The sequence below is a fragment of the Chrysochloris asiatica genome, unplaced genomic scaffold (assembly GCF_000296735.1).
Source record: "Chrysochloris asiatica unplaced genomic scaffold, ChrAsi1.0 scaffold00005, whole genome shotgun sequence".
In the NCBI taxonomy this organism is placed as follows: domain Eukaryota; kingdom Metazoa; phylum Chordata; class Mammalia; order Afrosoricida; family Chrysochloridae; genus Chrysochloris; species Chrysochloris asiatica.
Window position 1 is genome coordinate 17,690,352 of NW_006408523.1, and position 21,109 is coordinate 17,711,460.

At 41.4% G+C, this 21,109-nt stretch overlaps 1 pseudogene; it reads left to right on the top strand.

Annotated features, from left to right (window-relative positions):
- Positions 1-635: 635 nt before the first annotated feature.
- Positions 636-21,109, top strand: part of LOC102835243 — a 92,625-nt pseudogene continuing 72,151 nt past the window's right edge.

Genomic DNA, 21,109 nt, shown 5'->3' on the forward strand with positions numbered 1-21,109 from the left:
GCTCAAGCGCTCAAAGTTTCCTCTTGTGTCTGAAAGAAAGCCTGATTTATTGGTGACAGAGCTGATATCACCGAAAACCAAGCCCAGAGTCTTATCCTAAAGTGGATGAATTAATAACACCAACTGAATTCCCAGTCTAAAATGGTGTCTAATGTTAAAATGAGGGCATTGATTGGAAAATAATAGGATCCTAAAACTTGGAACAGGAATGTGTGGTCAGATAATCAGGAAGCTTTGGACATCGGGCTCCTAAATTCTGTCAAATCACTCTTGCCAACAGCACCACTGCCATCTGTCTGCTGGTCCATTATCAGAAAAACCATGATCCCATTTGCCCACATTTGATGAGATTAACCCAACTGCATCTAAGCTGGTGCCTGAGGCGTTGTCTAGGACATTTCCTGAGGTAAAATGTCTTATAAAATATTGCTGAATGTTTCCAGTAAATACCTCTACCAATTATTGCTTCTAGGCTTATAACTAGACTTAAGTCCCAGCAAGCCCCAAAAGATGAAGTACACATTCTGACTCAGGAAAAGTACACTACACTCTGAAACAACTGCTTAAGTTTTCCAATATATACAAACACAAACCAGGAGAATATGTGTAGGAATATCTATTAAGGGTGTGGGATAATGGTGCAAGGAATGTAAGGTTAGAGCATTCTGAATATATTTATATAGACCCAATGAGTTCAGATGCTTTGTTCAATGTTTCAGCTCAACAGGTTAGGAGAGACTCCAATAGTTTATTTGGTTGGTTCATTGAAGCATGGATTGCACAGTAGTTTCCACTACATCAAGTTGAAGTGCCAGACCTGTCTTGGTATTCTGTAGAGGAAAGAATCCAAAGACTTCAGAAATTGGCATATTAGAGTGGATTTATCAGGATAGACCCATAAACCCACACATAGAGTGCCCACAGGACACATCTTTTACTACAACAGTAAGGAACAAATTTGGAAGGGAGCCCCGACCTCCTTGAAGACTACTGTGATTGCTATATATGTAAGATTTGACAGTGGGAACTCCCCTGATGGAATTAAAACACCTCACTATAATATGGATGATTGGACTCTGTGTGTGTGGTAGGTACCAAGTGACAGCACTTAGTCTACAAAGACAAGGTGGGCATACTTCCCAAAATGGACAGCAGAGTCAAAGTAGTAACCAGAATAGTCTGACTCAAGTGGACTTCTATCATTGGTCTTAGGCAGAGTGTCCCAAGGAGTAAAACAGGTGGGACCCCTACTAAATATTTACTTGATGTGCAAAAGAGGAAGAATTCTAGGTCAAGTGAAAGGCGTTTTAACTTGAATCATCAAAATGGAACGTCACAGCCACTCAATCAATTTCCAGACTTGAGCCAGTTTACAGACCCTCAACCTCTTGAATGAAGGGAGGCCAGGTCTCCTTGAGAAAGGACCTCTACTACACTGCCAAAAATGTATACTATTAGTCTTTTTCCAGCCTTCCCCAAAGGGATGTATGGCTTTTTACAAGAGTGCATGTTCACTGGGGAAAAGGAAATAATCAGACTTTGGGGGAACCATTGAACATTAGTTCTCTATTAACATGAATTCCAGGACACTCAAAATGTCACTGTGGCCCACCGGTCAGAGGAGGGGGCCTATGGAGGTCCAGTTATTAATGTTGTCTTAGTGGAGGTCCATCTCAACACTGGGCCCAGTGGGTCCCTGACCCTATCCTCTCATCATTTTCCAAGTTCCAGAATGCATACTCAGAATAGACATATTCAGCAACTGGAAGACCCCCCACATTGGGTCCCTGAAATATGAAATAAGAGGTATTATGGTAGGAATCCTGGTGTGGTGCTGTAGTATAAGCCCTGTATCAAAAAATTGATTTGAACCACAAGGTAGCAGTTTGAATCCACCAACTGCTCCTTGAAAACCCTAAACAGGGTCACTTGAGTTGGAACCGATTCTACGGCACTTAACAAGAACTTAACAACAACACATGGTAGGAAAAAACAAGTGGAAACCATTAGACCTGCCACTACCTAGGAAAATAGTAAACTGAAAACTATACCATATTCCTGGAAGCATTGCGGACATTAGTGCTACAATCGAGGACTTAAAGGATTCAGGGGTGATGAGTCCCACCATCTTCCCATTTAACTCACCTACCTGGCCAAGATCCAAACAAGATTTAACTCACCTGTCTGGCCAAGATCTTAGAGAATGACAATGTATTGTCGTAAACCTAACCAGACGGTGACTGCAATTGAAGCAGCTGTTCCAGATGTGGTTTAATTGCTTGAGCAAATTAATACACCTCCTGGTACTTGTATGCAGCATTTGATCTTGCTAATATCTTTTTCTCAATTTTGGTTTTGAAGGATCAACAGACAGTTTGTTTTCATCTGGCAAGGCCAATGATACACCTTTACTGTCCTACCTCAGAAGTATATCAACTCTCCAGTTGTTGTTGTTGTTAAGTGCCGTCGAGTCAGTTCCAACCCATAGCAACCCTGTATAGGGTTTCCAAGGAGTAGCTGGTGAGCTTAAACTGCCAACCTTTCAGTTTAACTGATTTAGCAGTCCAGCGCATTAACCCATAGTGCCATACCAGGACTCCAGTGCTATGTCATAATTTAGTCCTGAGGGAATTTGATTGTCTACTGGACATTAAATTAATGACATTATGCTGATTGGATCTAGTAAGGAAGTTGTTGTTAAATGCTGTTGATTCAATTCCAACTCATATCAACCCTGTAGAGAGTTTCGAAGGAGCAGCTGGTGAGTTTGAACTGCCGACCTTACAGTTCAAACTGACCTTGTGGTCCAGCGCTTATCCTACAGTGCCACATCAGCATCTCGACTTATTGGTAAAAATCTGCATGCTAAAAGGTGGGAAATTAATCTGACAAAAATACAGACACCTTCCACCTCAGTGAAACCGTAAGAGTACAGTGATATTGGGCATATCGAGATAGTCCTATTAAAGTGAAGTATAAGAGCAAGTGAGCAAGTGAGCAAGCTGAAGGCTGTTGGGTTGCAGGAGCAGAGAAGTGCTTACATTAGAGGAACTTATTTCTTCAAGCTCATCTGGCAGTGATTCTGATAGTGAATTTGATAAAAAGTTAAAGTGGAAAATGCAAGTTACTCCAGAAAAAAAACCTGATGATACTTCAAGAGCCTTATTATTCTCCAACCAGAGCAGCAGCAGCAGAGATGATATGTTTCAGACTGGAAAAATGAGAGATGCCAGTGTTCAGAACTTTAAAGGCAAGTCCTCATCGATATTTGAAAATGCTGGATGGGTCAGGGAGGTAAAATGAAATCAATAAGAAAAGGTTTTTCTTTAAATCCTGAACAATGGAACCAGATGAAGGAACAGATTTCTGACACTGATGATGCAGTAAGAAAATGTAAAATCAGAGCCATATCAAACCTGTACTATTCTACTTGGTTTAATCTGTCTTTTCACATTGGCTTTTGTTTTCTTACCATTGTTTTCCAAGTTATTGCATATTTGGATTGCAGAATTATTTGTAGAATCAATACTTTTTAAAAATGTGCATTATTAAAAATGTTCTGAGTGAAGCTGTCAACTCTAAGAAGGAGGATTGCTTGTGCCCATCAACTAAGTATAAAGTCAAGTAATACAATCTTAACTGTTGTGGCCTGTTTCATCAGAAGAGTTGGTACTATTTAAGGCCTAAAGTCACAGTTTTTAGATCTTTCAGTTTCAACTTCTGCACAAAGAAGGATTTGTGTTGTGTTAAACTTATAAACTCTTGATTTGGGAAATCCTCAGTTCATCTGTTCTTTTCCAGCCAAACACCTAAACTTGTTTGACTCTTCTACCCCAGTGATATCCCCTCCTTTTTTTTTTTATAACTTCATTTTCATTTATTAATTTATCTTTTAATATTCAGCTTTTATTCTTGAACACATTCATGGTAGTTTGAAAAGGTCAATGAAACCATCAAACTGTTAGTTATCACAGTAAGGCATTTGTAATGAAAATATATGGGAACTATAATCATTAATTCTACAGTATTGAGTATTAAGAGATAATGTAGTTTGATAACCACCATGGCTTGTTTGAAAACTCTGAACAAGTGTTTGTCATTATGTGTTCTGTGTAGATTATCTTATTGTCCAGTCTATAAAAAATAAAGACATAGATGTCTGATTTGCTTTCCCTTATTAAACATGATCACCATGGGATGATATCTACAAATTGAGATATTACTCAATTTGTCTAGGATTTAATAAAAATTGTGAGAGCTAAAATAAATAAAGTGAAGGATAAATTATCGCATCTGGCCCTTTCCACCACTGTAAAGGAGGACAATGCCAGGTGGGTCTCTTTGGATTCTGAGGTAACATATCTCTCATTTGGGTGGGCTACTCCAGCGATTTATCAAGTAACACAAAAAACTGCTGGGTTTGAGTGGGGCTGCGAACAAGAGAAGATTCTGCAACAGATTCTGGCTGCCATGCAAGCCACTCTGATGCTTGGACCATAGGATCCAGCTGATCCAATGGTGGTTGGAGTGTCAGTGGCAGACAGAGATGCAGTTTGGAGTCTTTGGCAGGCCCTGATTGGTGAATCGCAACACAGAACCTTAAGATTTTGGAGCAAAGCAGGTAACTACTCTTTTTTTGAAAAACTGCTTTGAGCTTGTTACTGTCACTTAGAAGAGACTGAACCCGTAACCATGGGTCACCAAGTCACCTTGTGACCTGAGCTACGATCATGAATTGGGTGTTGTTTGACCCACAGAGTCATAAAGTTGGAGGTACACAGCAGTACTCCATCACTAAATGTAAGTGGTATATAGGAGACCAGAATTGAGCAGGACTGAAGACAGAGTTTCATGAGGAAGTAGCCCAAACGTCTTTATAGTAATTTCCCTCATCCATGGCCTCAAGGGAGTTCCTTATCATCAGTTGACTGAGAAAGAAAAAAACTCATGCTTGGTTTCCAGATAGTTCTGCACAATATGCAGGAACTACTCAGCAGCAACACTACAGCCCCTTTTGGGGGCTACCCTGAGGACCATGGTGAAAGGGAATCCTCTCAATGAGCAGAACTTCAAGCAGTGCAACTGGTTGTTCATTTTGCTGGGAAGGAGAAATGGCCAGATGTGTGACTGTACACAGAGTCATGGGCAGTGGCTAGTGGTTTGACTGGATGGTCAGGGACTTGGAACATAATTGAAAATTGGTGACAAAGAGGTATGGGGAGGAAGTATGTGGACAGTCCTCTCTGAATAGGCCAAAAAAGTGAAGATATTTGTGTCTCATGTGAATGTTCACTAAAATGTTACCTTAGCAGAGAATTTTAAACATCAAGTAGATAGGATGACACGTTCTATGGAAACTAATCATGTTCTTTCTCCAGCCGCTCCTGTCATTGAACATTCACATGAGACCATAGAAGTTAATGGTCACTCCAGGCCACTTTAGGTTCCTCAATGCTCTAGATCAACAGGCAAAGGAGAGAATTGCTGTATTGAGTGGTGTGACTGATACTGACAACCAAGAGGAAATCAATTTGGCATTATATAATGGAGATATCCACTATGCTACCAGAGGGAGCTCTGGTAGCGTAGTGGTTACGAATCGGGCTGCGAACCACAAGCTTAGCAGTTCGAAACTACCAGCTGCTTCGCAGGAGAAAGATGAGGCTTTCTGTTCCTGTAAAGATTTATAGCCTTGGAAACCCTGTTCAGGGTTGCTATGGGTCAGAACCACTCGACGGCACTTAACAATGGAGATAAAGACTATGTGTGGAATCCACACATACTAAGTGTCTCTTAGTGCTTTCATGTTCTGTGATTAATTTCAATGGAAAACTACAGCATCCCAATTCTGATACGACTACTAATGGCCCAGACCCTTCAGTAAAAAATCATGGCCAGATATGGTGCTTGCCAAGGGCAAAGGGAATACGTAATGGTTGAGTGGGAGATGGTAGTTCTGACTATTAGCTACAGCCACCTGACCAGTTGCAGGAACAAGGACAATAATTGTTATGAGTATTTTTTTTCTTGTATGTTTGCATCTTGTGTTCACTTATAAAATATCAGATATAAATTGGCTAAGCGCATTTTTGGTTGTACGCATGCTAGTTGTATCATGTTAGGCACAGCAAGTGTAAGTTTATAACTGACTTTATTTAGAGATTTTATATGGGAACATGATGGCTCTGTAGGATAAGCACTGGACTGTGAACCACAAGGTTGATGGGTTTGAGTCCAATAGCCATTCTGCAGGAGAAAGATGAGGCTTTCGGCTCCTGCAAAGATTTACAGTCTCAGAAACTCTATACAGGGTTGCTGTGAGTAGGAACTGACTCAACAGCACTTAACAACAGATTTTGTATGGTTTAAGGTGATAAGTACAGGTGCCAGGTTGACAGGGGGTGGTCTGTTGAGGTTTTGTGTCAACTTGACTGGGCCTAGATTCTCAGTGGTTTGGCAGTTAGGACACAATGATCCCTTATGCTGAGATCTGCTGTGAGCAACCAATTATAGTAGAATAGTTAAGATGTTGGAGCAAAACACTGGCATCATCATCAGATACTACTCTCCTTTTGGAAAAACAGCTTTCAACTTGTTATTGTTACTTAGAAGAGACTGAATGCCTAGCCATGGACCACCAAGTTACCTTGTGACCTTAGCTACCATCATGAACTAGGTGCTGTCTGGCCCAGCCCAGAGAGTCATAAAGTTGGATGTGCACACTAGTACTCATCATCAAATGGAAATATGTTCAATTGAAAAGACACTTCCTTATGGGTGTGTCCTGCTTCCAATATATTGAACATTCAGGTGAAACTTAATTGCTTTCTGCTGAGTCTGGATTCTGTATCTAGCTTGTCATCCAACTTCCGGTTCTTTGAGCTTAAGCCAGTAGCCTGCTCTATTACCTGCTGATCCTGGGAGTCAGCAGTAGCCAGGCATCTTACCTGCCTACCCTGGCTGCCTGCTGTCTGACCTGCTGATCTTGTTTCCACAGCCTTGCAGCTATGTGAGTCAAACCTCCAGCCTGCCATCTGACCAATTGACTTGAGACGTTCTCATTTCTACAATGGTTTGAGCCATTTCCTCTATCTAAGTCTCTTTTCGTACTAGCTTCACTGGGTTTGCCTTTGTACAGAACCCAGCCTGAGACACCTTGCAACTTCAGAGGAGGTAAGCCACGATGACAGCAACCAGCCTTCATCTTCAGCTCCAAGCTCAACTACAGCAAGCAGAAATAATCACATATAGCAATCATAAACACTGCCAACACCAGTCGTTCTGTTCCTACGATGCACTTTTTCTTTTCTTTATTGTCAACTATAGCACACACACACAGAAAAGTGTCTACATTTACAACACTATTTTGTAAGATATTTACTAAGAGACTGCCTGGTGTGGTACTGTAGGATTAGCCCTGGACCACAAACCAGAGGTTCAGTGGTTTAAACCTGCCAGCTGCTCCCTGGAAACGCTATACAGGATGTGAGTCAGAACTGACTTGACAGTACTGGACAGCAAGAGAATGTCAGCTACTCCAATCATCATGAGTGACCTACACATTTATATTTATGCACTTACTTTCTAATCCCATGTCCACTCCCAAATTTTGGGTTCTCCCAGATGCCAGTGATCCAGCCCAGGGATCTGCCTCCTTATTTCTCTATGAGAGCCTGGACTTAACTTTTATTTTTATACATTCCAGATTCCACACTCCACTTTCCTTTTATTGTTACTCTTTCCCTCCTTTATTGTCATTGGTTGACACATCTTTGGACCTTACCCCTTCAGGCTGCCTCCCCAACTCGTTCCATAGCATAGAAGTCTAGGAAAAATGCTTCAGAACCAAATGTAGTGTTTAGACCTCCCCTAGAGATCATTAAAATTAAGGTGTATAATTTTGTCAGCTTCCTAGTCAACAGTCACACAGAAAATCTTCCTAACTTCCCTTGAGAAACTTTCTGACTTCTTTAAGAAGATTAAAGATCTTTCAAAGGAAACGTTTATGGTATTTCAATATTTTACACCACTTGACAGCTCTTTCCAAAATGATTCCTCATCTCCAGATTACTTGTCAAAACCTCATCCTCTTTCCACACAGCTTTCAGAATTAATAGGGATTTCAATAAATTCTAGACAGGATTTTAGATGATAATTTCATAACTATATCATTTTGTGCTAGAACTGCCTTTTCATGATTATTTTGCAGTGATTCAGAGCTCAACCTAAAATTTAAAAATATAATTATATTTTATATAGGGGATGGGTTGGTATGTCAGACTGGTCCCATTGTTAAACTATATGCAGCAATGGGCTATCTGCAAGAGGTTGGAGGAGGATGGGGTGGAGAGGAGGCAACAGCAGACATAATCCTGTCAGTCTTCTGCTGTTATTAATAGACACAGGACAGCATTCACTTTAAAGAGAAGAGTAGTCTGCTAGTAAGCAACAAGCAGAGGCTTTGGAGCCAGGCAAAGCTTTCTATTAAAGAATAAAATGCCATTGCTTAATATGCATGTGAAAGTTGGATAATGAATTAGAAAGATTGAAGAAAACTTGCTGCCTTTGACTTATGGTGTTGACAAAGAATATTGAATATACCATGGACTTCCAGAAAAATGAACAAATCTATGTTGAAAGAAGTACAGTCAGAATGCCCCTTTATAAGCCATGTTAGCAGGAAGGACCAGTCCCTGGAGAATGTCATCCTACTTGGTAAAGTAGTTGTTTGGTTGTTAAGTTGGAGCCATTGAGTCGGTTTCAATTGGAAACCCTATACAGGGTTGCTATGAGTCACAATGGTAAAGCAGAGGGTCAGCGATAAAGAGGCAGACCCTCAACGAGAATGATTGGCACAGTGGCTGCAACAATGGGCTCAACATAGAAATGATTGTGAGGATGGTGCAGCGCCGGGCAGTGTTTCATTCTGCTTAGATGGGGTCTTTATGAGTCAGAACTGACTCGATGGCACCTAACAACAATATGCCACTGGAGTCCCGGGGTAGTGCAAACAGTTCATGTGTTTGATTGCTAACCTAAATGTTGGAGGAAAGGTTGGAAGTTCCTGTCCATCCAGAGATGCATTGGAAGAAAATCTGGTGATCTATTGCTGAAAAATATCAACCAGTGAAACCCCGATGGAGACTTCTGGGTCAAGATGGCAGAGTCAGCAGATGCCCTGAACTGATCCTCTGCAGCAAAGACTCAGGAGACTGAATGAAATAAATGCAGATGGTGATCCTGGAATCCTGAACATCAGAGGACAGGACAGAGAGGTGGACTGAGTGCCAATGGAAAGAGGAAGCAGAACAGGAGCAGTGAGAAAGAAGAAAAACAGGCAGACTGTAGACTGGCACGGAGTGACTCAGCTTTTAGGAGGAACTGTTGATACAGCAGGCAGCAGGCACAAGATGCAGCTGAAAGTTGGTGGCAAGGAAGTAGGTTCTCCCTTGTTCTTGTGCCTTCCTGGTAGCTAGAGGTATGTCCAGTTCCTACCCTGGCCAACCCAGTGGCCAGTAACATCCCTCTTGCACAGCCTCTACTCTGACTGTGGAATGAATACTGGACATAGAGCTCCTGCTTCTGGAGGTGTGTGAACCCACCCTGCACTACACTACCTGGTTAGCAGAAAATTGCATTCCCACTTCCAGTCTCTACCACAGCCACCTGGAGACAGGTGGTAAGTGCCTGAGAACACACCGATATACAATCAATTAAATATAAATACAATACCACAATGTCTCAGATAAAACAGACAGTTTCAGCTTACATGAAGAAATAAGACAGAGTGCCTCAAACAAGTGACCAAAATACAGAGTTGGTCAAAAAATGATACTGGAATTACCTGATAAGGAACACAAAAGAGTACTATTTAGGCACCTTCAAAGGGTTGAAAGAATGATCAAGAAAACAGCCAGTGAAATCAAGGAAAACATAGACAAAACTATAGAAGAATTCAGAAAACAAACTGACAAATGAAAAAATGAGAATCATACAAAAACAGCAATTAGAAAGCCAGAAGACTGACACCAAGACTTTAGAGATAACGTACTAAAAAGGCAAGAAGTAGAATTGAATCAATGGTGGAAAGCTGGAAGAAGTATTCATCTGCTAGAGGAACAGTGAGAAAAAAGAATAAAATGGAATCTGCAAAAAGCCTAAAATTTATATGGGATACTATCAAAAGGAATAATTTACATGTGACTGGAATTCCAGAGCAGGAAACCACCCCTCCAAAAAAAACCCCAAAACAATAACAACACATAAAGACTATTGTCCAATAGTTGTTGAATGAAGATTTCCCTAACACCACGAAAGACAAGAAGACAGTCATTCAAGAAGTTGAACAAACTCCAAACAAGACAGGCCCCAAACAAAAGAGACCAAGATATATTATAATCAAACTTTTCAAACCAAAGACAAGAAAATAATCCTAAGAGTAGCCCAAGAAAAAAGAAATGTTACCAACAAAGAAGAATCAATAAGACTGAAAACACTGAACTCTGATTTATCAGCAGAAAACATACAGGCAAGAAGACAATGGAATGACATATATAAAACTTGGAAAGAAAAAAAATTGCCAACCAAGAATCATATATTCAGCAAAATTGTCCATCAAATATGACATCAAAATTATGTTGTTTTCAGAAATGATCTAAGTCCACCATGATATTTTATGGCAAAGTTAAAACAATTTGTAAAATCCAGATCAACCTTACAAAAATTATTAAAAGGAATTCTTTGGACAGAGAACCAACAATGCAGACAACAACCTGAGACTAACATACATGACAATATCACCTAGAGCTCAATTGAGATTCAAACCAAAACAGACTTACAAGTCTGAAAATAGAGAACCAGAGATACAGTTGCAACAACAATAAAAACCATAAAGTCAAAATAGGGACTAATGTACTTACAGAACTTCAAAATGAAGAGGAAATCAAGTAGATTTTAAGAAGTAAATAAACAAAATAAACCTAACTGTAACCCTAAAGCCTAGACCAACCTTTACCCTAACACTAGCCCCAACCATAACCCTAACACTAAACAAAGTCCTAGGCCTAGCCCAGATGTAACCATAGTCCTAACCCTAACCCTCACTCCTTACTCCTACCCACTCACCCTGCTCTCCCCCCAAAAAACAAAGAAAAAAATCCTATGGAGCACAGACCTTTTCTGACATACATGGGGTCACTGTGAGTCAGTGCCAACTCCACGGTAACTGGTTTTTATATTCTACCATTAGAAAATGAACATAAGCGTGTGATTTGTTGAAGATTCCATTAACTGGGAATACCTGTGTAACCAAAACACAACCCGCACCCCATAAGCACTTTTACATGCTCTTTCAGTCTGCCCCACACCAAGAATCATCACTCTCCTGACTTTGAACACTACTGTTTAGTTTCATTAGTAAAACTATGCAAACTCGTTAAAATACAGGTGAGGTGACAAATGTTAGAGGACTTCTGAGATGATTCACTTAGTCATTCAATAGACATTTAATGAGCACCTACTTTGTGAAGGATGCTATGAACAAGATAGATGATCTTCCTGTCAAGGAGTTTAATGAAGAGAGAGGAAGTTGGAGAGAAAGAGAAAAAGAAAGAAAGTAAGATTTATTTTAAGGAATGGTATTAGTGGTGGTTATGCGGTGTGGACTTGATTCCGAGACTGTACATTTTTACAGAAGCAGAAAACCTAATCTTTTTCCCACAGAGTGTCTGATAGACTCGATCTGCTGACCTTACACTTAGATGCCCAACACATAACCCACTATCAGGGCTCCTATTTTAAGGAATGTTATTGTTAAGTGCTGTTGAGTTGGTTCCAATTCATAGCAACCCCAAAGAAGTTACTGGTATATTTGAACCACCAACTTTGTGGTTCACAGTTCAGTGCTTACCTACAGCACCACACCAGGAGTAGGTTCACACAATTTCAAAAACTTGTAGGCTAGTTCCCTCTCATAGCGACTCTGTATAGGGTTTCTGAGGTTGTAAATCTTTACAGGAGCAGAAAACTTCATCTTTCTGCCTCGGAGTGCTTGGTAGACTCAAACAGCTGACCTTGAGGTTAGCAGCCCAGCGTGTAACCCATTATGCTACCAGGGCGCCTATTTTAAGGAATGGCTGGTGGCTGTGTGCCGTGGAGTCGGTTCCGACTCATAGTGACCCTGCACAGGGTTTCCGAGGCTATAAATCTTTATGGGAGCAGAACACCTCATCTTTCTCCCGTGGAACAGCTGGTAGTTTCGAACTGCTAACCTTAAGGTTCGCAGCCCGAGCTCCGTATTTTAAGGAATTGTTGTTGTTGTTGTTAAGTGCCGTCGATTCGGTTCCAACCCATAGCGACCCTGTACAGGGTTTCCGAGGGTGTAAATCTTTACGGGAGTAGAAAGCCTCATCTTTCTTCCGCGGAGCGGCTGGTAGTTTCGAACCGCTGACCTTAAGGTTCGCAGCCCGATTCGTAACCACTACGCTACCAGAGCTCCTTTTAAGGAATAGACTCACACAATTTCAAAATTGTAGGTTGGCTCCAACTTGCAGCCACCCTGTATAGGACTCCCAAGGCAGGCTTGTGGGTTTGAAGCACCACCTTTCAGTTAACAGTTCGGTGCTCATCTTGCAGCATTAGTTTGTATTTCAGTTTGTGTGTTACACCTCCTAAACTGAAAGGTTGGAGGTCCAAGTCCACCCACCTTAGGGCAGTCTGGTGATGTACTTCTAAAAAATCAGCCACTAAGAACTCTAGAAAGCAAAGACTTACTCTGACATCCATGGGGGTCACCATAAATTGGAATTGCCTTGTCGGCTCCTGGCACTGGTGACATCTCTTAGGTTTAATGATTTTTTTGCAGCAAATTCAAGGGTGGTTTGAAGCCAGCACTGCCTTGCCTCCGACGGTCTAAATGAAAACTGCAGTTGGTAAACAAATGCAGCTTGAAAACAGCTCCCATCTTTATTTTCTCAGCAGGCTATTGTCCCTAAACCCTTTCTACATAGAAATTCTAGAGCCCCATGACTTAACCCTTACCTGTACTAGCTGTGTAGAGACTTGCCTACGTGCATTGGTAACCTCCAAAATCACCACCCAGGTGAGTTATCCCATGGGCCACGGAATAGAAGACTCCCAATCCATAAGTTAACAGAATAGTGTTCAAGCAGGATAAAAGGACCACACTACCTGAATCCAGAGGTTGTAGATTGAACTGTGCCCAAACCACCCCCCAAAAATATATGTTAGAATGCTAATCCATAAACCTGTAGATATAATCCCTTTTGAAAACAGAATGTTCTTTGTTACGTTAACGAGACCATATCATTGTACAGTAGATCCTAAACCTAATCACTTCTGAGCTAGAAGCAGACACAGCAAACCAAATGGGAGCAGATTTTGGGGAGATCGATGCCATGCAAGGATCTCTAAGGAACGAGGAACACTGGAGTTGCAGAAGTGGAGCCAAGGATCCTTCCCCGGAAACAACAGAGAGTGAACTCAGACTTCTAGTCTCCTAAACTCTGAACAAATACAATTTCAATTTCAAAAAGGCACCCACATGTGGTGCTTCTGTTGCAACAGCTCCAGAAAAGTAACACAGCACGTCAAACCACCTTCATATGTCCTGTCTCTCCCTCTTTGCTGTTTCAGCCTCCATCGCTGGTAGCGTGGATATGAAGACCAGTGTTGAGGTTTGAGTAGAAAGTTCCAACAGATGGGAGGTGAACAGGCCCAACACAACATTTGTTGTTAGAGGTACCAGGGCAAGTACTCCTGGCCACAGCTGAAGAGTGCTGATTAGCTTGCTGGTCAGCTCTGGGTTTTCTCTCTTGGGCAGAGCGTACCTGGGGCCAGAATGGGGCTATACTGAGCATCACCAGTATTTGGTGAATTTGGGCACATCATAGTTGACAGCTGACGGGAAGCATGATGACTTGGTCTTCCCATTTTTTATTTATTTTTTTTTATCTTATGTGTAACATTGTTGTTCATTCCATTATATATCTCATTTATCGTTAGCATGCCATTCAGATGACCAACTCACTTATTAACTATATTTAATGTATCTTAGTAGTTTTGCCTTTACTACTTAAATTTACTATCTAGACTTCGCACTTATGAGTTTAATCTATCCTGCGCATGTGTCTTGTCTTTTACAGTACAACTGAAAATCATCAACTAACATACAAAGCAAGCCTTGACCTCTATCAAAGAAATTCACAACATTCATAATCATATGGCAGACGTTTGGGGCATGCAAAGAACTATACGACTGTACTGATATCATCCCAGGTAGGCGATCACCTCTGTACAAGGTAAGCCAGAACTACAGACAAGTCCTGGAATACATCGGTCTTAGTTTCTCAGGACTGCAGCAGCAGAGATACCACAAATGGGTGGCTTCAACACACAGAAATTTATTCTCTGACTTTAGAAGGTTAGTCCCAAAACACCTTGTCTCCTTTCAGCATCTGAGGCCCAGAGTTCCTTGGAGGCTTCCATGTGTCTTGGCAGCCATCTTTCCCTGGATCTGGAGGCCCACTTCACTTCCTGCTCTTCTCTCTGAGTGACAGTAGGCCCTTCTCAACTCTGCTTGCCTGTTTAATCTCTGTTATATCTCAAAGGAGATTGACTCAAGATCCAACCTAATCTTGTAGAGTGCATTAGGCCTCAGTAACATCATGGGAGAGAGAATTTACAGCACGTAGGATCATTACATCAGACCAGGACTGATCACATCACGGGGAAGTGATTACATGATATGAGATCTCATTCGAGGAGATTACTGCATTTTAACTGCCAAACCACTGAGAATCCAGGCCCAGACAAGATGACACAAAACCTTAATTATCACACTATCAGAGGCGGTTGTTGTTGTTGTTAAGAGCAGCTGAGTCGGTTCTGAGTTATATTGACATGGTATAAGGTGTCCGAAGTTGTAAATCTTTGCCAGAGCAGAAAGCCTAATCCTTCTCCCACGGAGCGGCTGGTGGGCTTCAACTGCCAACTTTGTGGTGCAAGCAGGGACTAACAAATATATAACCAGATTGTGATATCACTGTCTTATATGTAACACCTATGGAAATGTGGATTTATGTTGGGGATGGGTTTGCTTTCACAATGCTACATATGAAGTCCTGGTATGACGCGATAGCTAAGCACTGGACCTCAAGGTCAGTTTGAACCACAAGGTCGGTGGTTCAAACTCACCAGCTCCTCCTTGGAAACCCTATACAGGATTGCTATGAATCAGAACCAACTCGATGGCACTTAACAACCACAACATACATTTATGAAAAATGCCATTATCAAAATACCCCCTTGCATGATTGTACTGTTGCTCCTTGGAATCATTTGAGTCTAAGAGGCATCAGTAATGAAACATTCCCTTCCAAGCCATTCTTCCACTGTGCTGGCTGTTGTAAAGTGCCGAGGTCCATTCCGACTGCACAACAGAAGGAAACACTGCCCGGTCCTGCACCAGCCTCACACTTGGTGTTACACTTGAGCTCACTGCTGCTGCCACTGTGCCAGTCTATCTCGTTGGGGGTCTTCCTCTTTTTCACTGACCCTCCACTTCACCAAGCATGATGTCCTTCTCTAGAGAATAGCCCCTTCTGACAATATGTCCAAAGCATGAGAGACGAAGCTGCTCCATTCATGCTTGTGAGGAGCCTTTTGGCTGTACTCCGTCCAACACAGATTTGTTCATTCTTCTGCCAGTCCTGTAATCCACCCATTTTCTATTTCTATTGCCACGTGCACTTGTTCCTGCCATAGGAGTCGGTTAGAATAGGAATATGAATTTCTTTGAGCAGGTATGAATTGATGTTATTCTGTTTAAAACAAGAGGGTTTTAGTTTTTGTTTTAAACGAACACACCTGTTTTACTCAAAGTAAAAAACACTGATGTGCTCCAAATGATGTCACGTCGATTCCTACAGCTATCCTATTTAGCCTCCAGATGGCGAACGTGCACCACCAGCAAGACAGCGGCTACCGGAGCGCAGGCTGTTTTGCAGCCACAGGTCAACAACAGACATGGTTAAAGAGAGGGGTGGTACCGTGAGAAGGACAGAAAGATGAACCGGAGACGGTGGATAAAGGCGAAGGACACGAAGGTCGTGTAGAGGAGAGGCAAAGAATGTACACTTTGAGATCATATCGCTTGCTTTCCAATCCCAGCTCCACCACCTTCCTAGCACAGAGGTTTCAGATGTTTTCACTTTCGTTTCTTGTAACATAGAGACAAGAAGAGGACCCGGCTCACAAGCAGGTGGTTGTGGAGGGGAGTAAATAGAACGATGTTTGCAATTGAGCACCAAACCCAGCACTCAGCACGCACTGCACAGTAGTGGTCTGGGGGTCTAAAAGAGTAGAAGTGTAAGCATGCGTTATGTTTTTCCAGGGGAAAGCAGATATGAGACCCTGTGTGCATCTCTAGCAGTTACGGTTTTACAGAAAGGGGGAACGACGGCTAATCCATTGAACTGATTTATCCGTAGCCAGTTCATGAAGCTTCTGCAATTTATCCCCTGGCTTTGCTCCCTGCTGTCTCCTTCCATCTGTAAACAGCCCTGGTAGAGAAATGATTGCTGAGATGAGGTACAGCTGCACCAGGAACCGCGCACAGCTGTCTCCTTCCACCATCCAACTTGCCTGTGGTGAGTCTTTTATTAAAGAGAACAGGAAGTTGATGGAGGGGATCCTGTCCAATTTGTCGTGATTCTGTGGCTGGTTATCAGTGTAATGACTGATTTGTTTTGATGACTTTGAAGAAGAAGGAGAAAAGAATAAAGAAAGTTCATGAGTCATACATAGTGCAACGCTGCTTTTTTTTTTTTTTAATGTGTATATGAAAGAAGCAAAGTAACAATTGACTGCACAGCATGAATCATTTATTGAACTAGTTTTTTTCATTTTCAAATTAATTTAAATATATATTTTGGTTTCCATTAACAATTGCATAGCATTGTGAACTGGTCATAATAATCAGAGAGATTCATATGACAAACTAATTATCTATAACTTGGTTGATGTTGATAATGCCAATCATTTTGAATGGAGGCGCTGGTTTAGGAAAGACATTCCTTCCAAGAGAAAAAAGGTGAGAATTTTTACTTTTCAGGATACTTATTTGCTTAACTGTAAATTGTAAATGCTGGTGCAATGCCAACAAGAAGGTTTGACTTTGTGGTCTGATGGAGGTAGTATATGTTGTTGTTAAGTGCTGTCGAGTCGATTCCGACCCATAACGACCTTATATAGGGGTTCCAAGGAGCAGCTAGTAAGCTTGAACCACCGATCTTTCAGTTCAAATGACTTTGCAGTCTGAAGCATTAGCCCATAGCACCACACCAGGTAGTATATATGTGGTATCAAATTACAATCATTTTCTGGTGTGGCACTATAGGATCAGCACTGGACTTCGAATCACAAGATTGGTAGTTCAAACCCACCAGTTGCTCCTCGGAAAGCCTATACAGGGTTGCTATGAGAGGAACCAACTCAATGGCACTCAATAACAACAAACAGTAAAGAAGAGAACTCCTGGTGTGGCACTGTAGGATCAAACCACAAAGTAGACAGTTCAAACCCACCAGCTGCTCCTCAGAAACCCTATACAGGATAGCTATGAGTGGAACCAACTCAACAGCATTTAATGACAACAACATGTAGGAAGAAACACAAGCCCTCGCCTCACCCCTGCAGTTTAAGAAGCCCATGTGGGATAATGGGTGAAGTGTTGGGCTGCTAACCACAAGGTTGGTGGTTCAAACCTACCAGCCACTCTTCAAGGGAAACATGAGGCTGCCTGTTCCCATATAGAGTCATAGTCTCAGGAACCCTACCTAGAGTTGCTATAAGTCATCATGGGCTGGTTGACACAGGGGTTTGGGGTCCTACAATTCACTACCACTTCCAAAGGTAGTCTGAGTTTTGTTGGTGAATTATCCAGAGGTCAAAACACAGACAGATGCAGGAAACTCCTTTCTCTATCTCCCAGGTGTGCTGGGAGCTACCTGGAACCACAATCTCAGGCTGCCTGTTGTGTTGAGGGAGGAACCCAGAATGACTTTCTCTCCCTTTCAATCCATGACACTGAGGGTTTTTCCTCCTTATGAGTACATAGGGTTGCTATGAGTTGGAACCTACTCGATGGCACCTAACAACAAAAAAATTGGTTGAAATGGAAACCATGCTTGTAGCGCATAGTCTTTCAAAGGATGTTTTGAAACAAGCTTAACTAGAAATTGTTTAATAAACCACAGCTTGATTTATCTCTTCCTTCAAATGACAATATCCAAATAGTGATATTGTAAGTATTTCAAATTCTGGCCAAAGACGTGGGGAACAACCAAAACAGATCTCTTGGCATTTTCAAAACCCCCTTTCACTAATAGTTAAACAGTTCTGTGTTTTAAATTTTTTTCTGAGATTATTGTATTTCTCCAGAGTCCCTGGAACTGGATGAGGCAAACAGTTAACACACTCAGCTTCAAAGAAAGGCCTGCTGGTTTACTTTTTATAAATCAGCCATTGAGACCCCCATGGAGCATACTTCTATTTGGCTGCACATGGGCTTGCCATGAGTTGGAACTGACATGACAGCACCTGGTATGTTTTCAATTCTCTAGGCAAAAGGTGGTGGCAGCCTAGATTATGTGGTGACAGTAAAGAGAGAGATAGAGTCCAAAAATTATTTGTAGATAGAAGCATTCAGGCTTAGAAAGGAGTAAGAAGAGAGAGATGAGAAAAAGTGTCAATAAAATCCCTAAATTTTTGGAATGCATCTGGATGTGTGGATGTACCTCTTACTGATATGAAGAAGTATGTAGGGGAACGGGTTCTGGAAAAGAGATCAAGCATTTTAGAAACCTGAGATGACTTCCACATCCAGGTGGTTATGCCAAGTATTCAGCTGAATATAAATGTGCAGAGTTCAGAAATGCTGGTCGGACTTCAGAAGACAGTGACCCAAGAGATTCGGAGAGAACTAGGAAACAGTCTTGTCAAGGAAGACAAGACAGTGTTTCACTGGAAGCTGTAGACAGTGATATTGAATGCTATAGAGGTCAACATATAAGGATGAAAACCTCTATTGGATTTGGCAACATGTAAGTTATTGGTGTTTATCGCAGACATTGTTCTTGTGGCATTATGGGAGTGGAAGTTCAGTGGAGATGGGTGATAATGAATGACTAAAAGTCTAAGAAGTAGAAAGAGCAAAATCTTCCAGGGGAGTGTGTTATGGGATATGAGTGGGGTGGAGAGACAACAGACAGGCAGTGACCAAAGAGGACTGTGTGTTGATGAGAGTTTGGTTTTGTTTTTATAATGGAAATGTTTCTGCATGCTTATGTGCTGATGGGAATGATTATGGTAAAAAAGAATAATTTGATGATGCAGAAGAGAAATTGGGTTACACTGAAGCAGCTAAGGCTTTGAAAAGGCTAGGAATGAGATTCATATCGGCAAAGGCTGGCCTTTGTAAGGGAAAATGTAAGGGGTTATGGCAAACTGACATTAGTCTGACTGTGCACAACTTAGGTTGTTTTGATTAGAGCAGGGTAGCTGTCAAAGAAATTAGACAAGGTCAGGGTCAGGCCAACTACCCAACAGCATCATCTCAGATATAGACATTTACTACACAGATACCAAACCTACTGCCTTAGAGTCAATTCCAACTCATGGCAGCCCAATAGAGGGATTTCAAGACTGTAAATCTGTACAGGAGCACACAGCTTCCTCTCTCTCGTGGAGTAGTTGGTGGGTTTGAACCACCAGTGAGTCCCACCCAGTGCTTAACCCACAGTACCACCAGAACTCCTATTGGTAAAAAAAAAAAAAAAAAAAAAAGGGCACAAGATGATTCAGGCAACTGGGTTTTCTACCTCAATGAACAAATGCCCAGCTCTCTGACCTTGTAGACTGTGCTAGCTTATATGATATAATCCAAGCTTCTTCCATCCTACTGCCCCTCCTTCAGTTTCAGCCTTGGCCACGTAGCTTGCTTTAACTGATGCTATGTGTGTCACTTGTACATAGAGTTTTTAGGTACTTCCTTTGGTTCCACCATATTCTTTATCCTCTATCAGTACATCCCAGAGAGGGGTTTAGGAAGAGGAATGCGGATGGAGCAAGGCTGACCTCAGCTGACCTGCAGCCAGCGTGCAATAAACTTTGGTTTTAAAATTAATTGTTCTGGCACATAACTCCACGTGTGTCAGAGTAGAACTGTGCTTCATAGCTGTTTTTATAATGGCTGATTTTTTCTTTTTAGTTTTTATTGTGAATTGAGTGATAGTTTACATGGGAGAACACCAGCTTTACACTCATCCTATCATATTTCATTTCATTGCAATGATTACAATCCCCTCCATGCATCATCATTCACCAGTATTTGCTTCTATTCCCTCTGGGTTTTTGTTTGTTTGTTTGTTTGTTTGTTGGATGTACACCAAAATACTCAGGAATATACAATCATTCAAACAACCAAAGGGCATACCCTGCAAGCCTGCCAGTGACTGATATTTTTCTGGAAGTAGAGCACAAGAACTTTTTTCTGAGGCCCCTGGGGATAGACTCCAACCTTCAACCTTTAAGTTAGTAGCTGAGCACATTAACAGTTTGCACCCGCCAGGCATCCCTTGTTATAAGCCATTTGAAAATCAGAGGATCATTTGCTACCATAGCATAACTTACTAAGACCAACTAATATAGTGTATTTCACCTTTACATCAGACTCATTCAGGTGACAGTCCCTTTATAAGCAACAAAAACAGAAAGTTCCTGTTGTACAACACAAGTTATAATTGACAACATTGGACATTTATAGTATGCTAATACAGATAATTTATAAATGTAATTCCTTTATTAAGACTATATGTTCACAAGTCTCCAAAAAGTACAGGTTCAGGATGTAGTCAATATTATACAAGAATTTGACTAGAGGAAGATAAAGAAATTTGATAAAGGAAGCAAGTATAAATACCTACAATTTGATGAATTTGACCTATACTTATGGATGTAATAACTCAAAATGCCAAATGAGAGGGAAGGAGTCTTCATTCACATCAAGAATCAAGCCTATCCCCTCAGTACA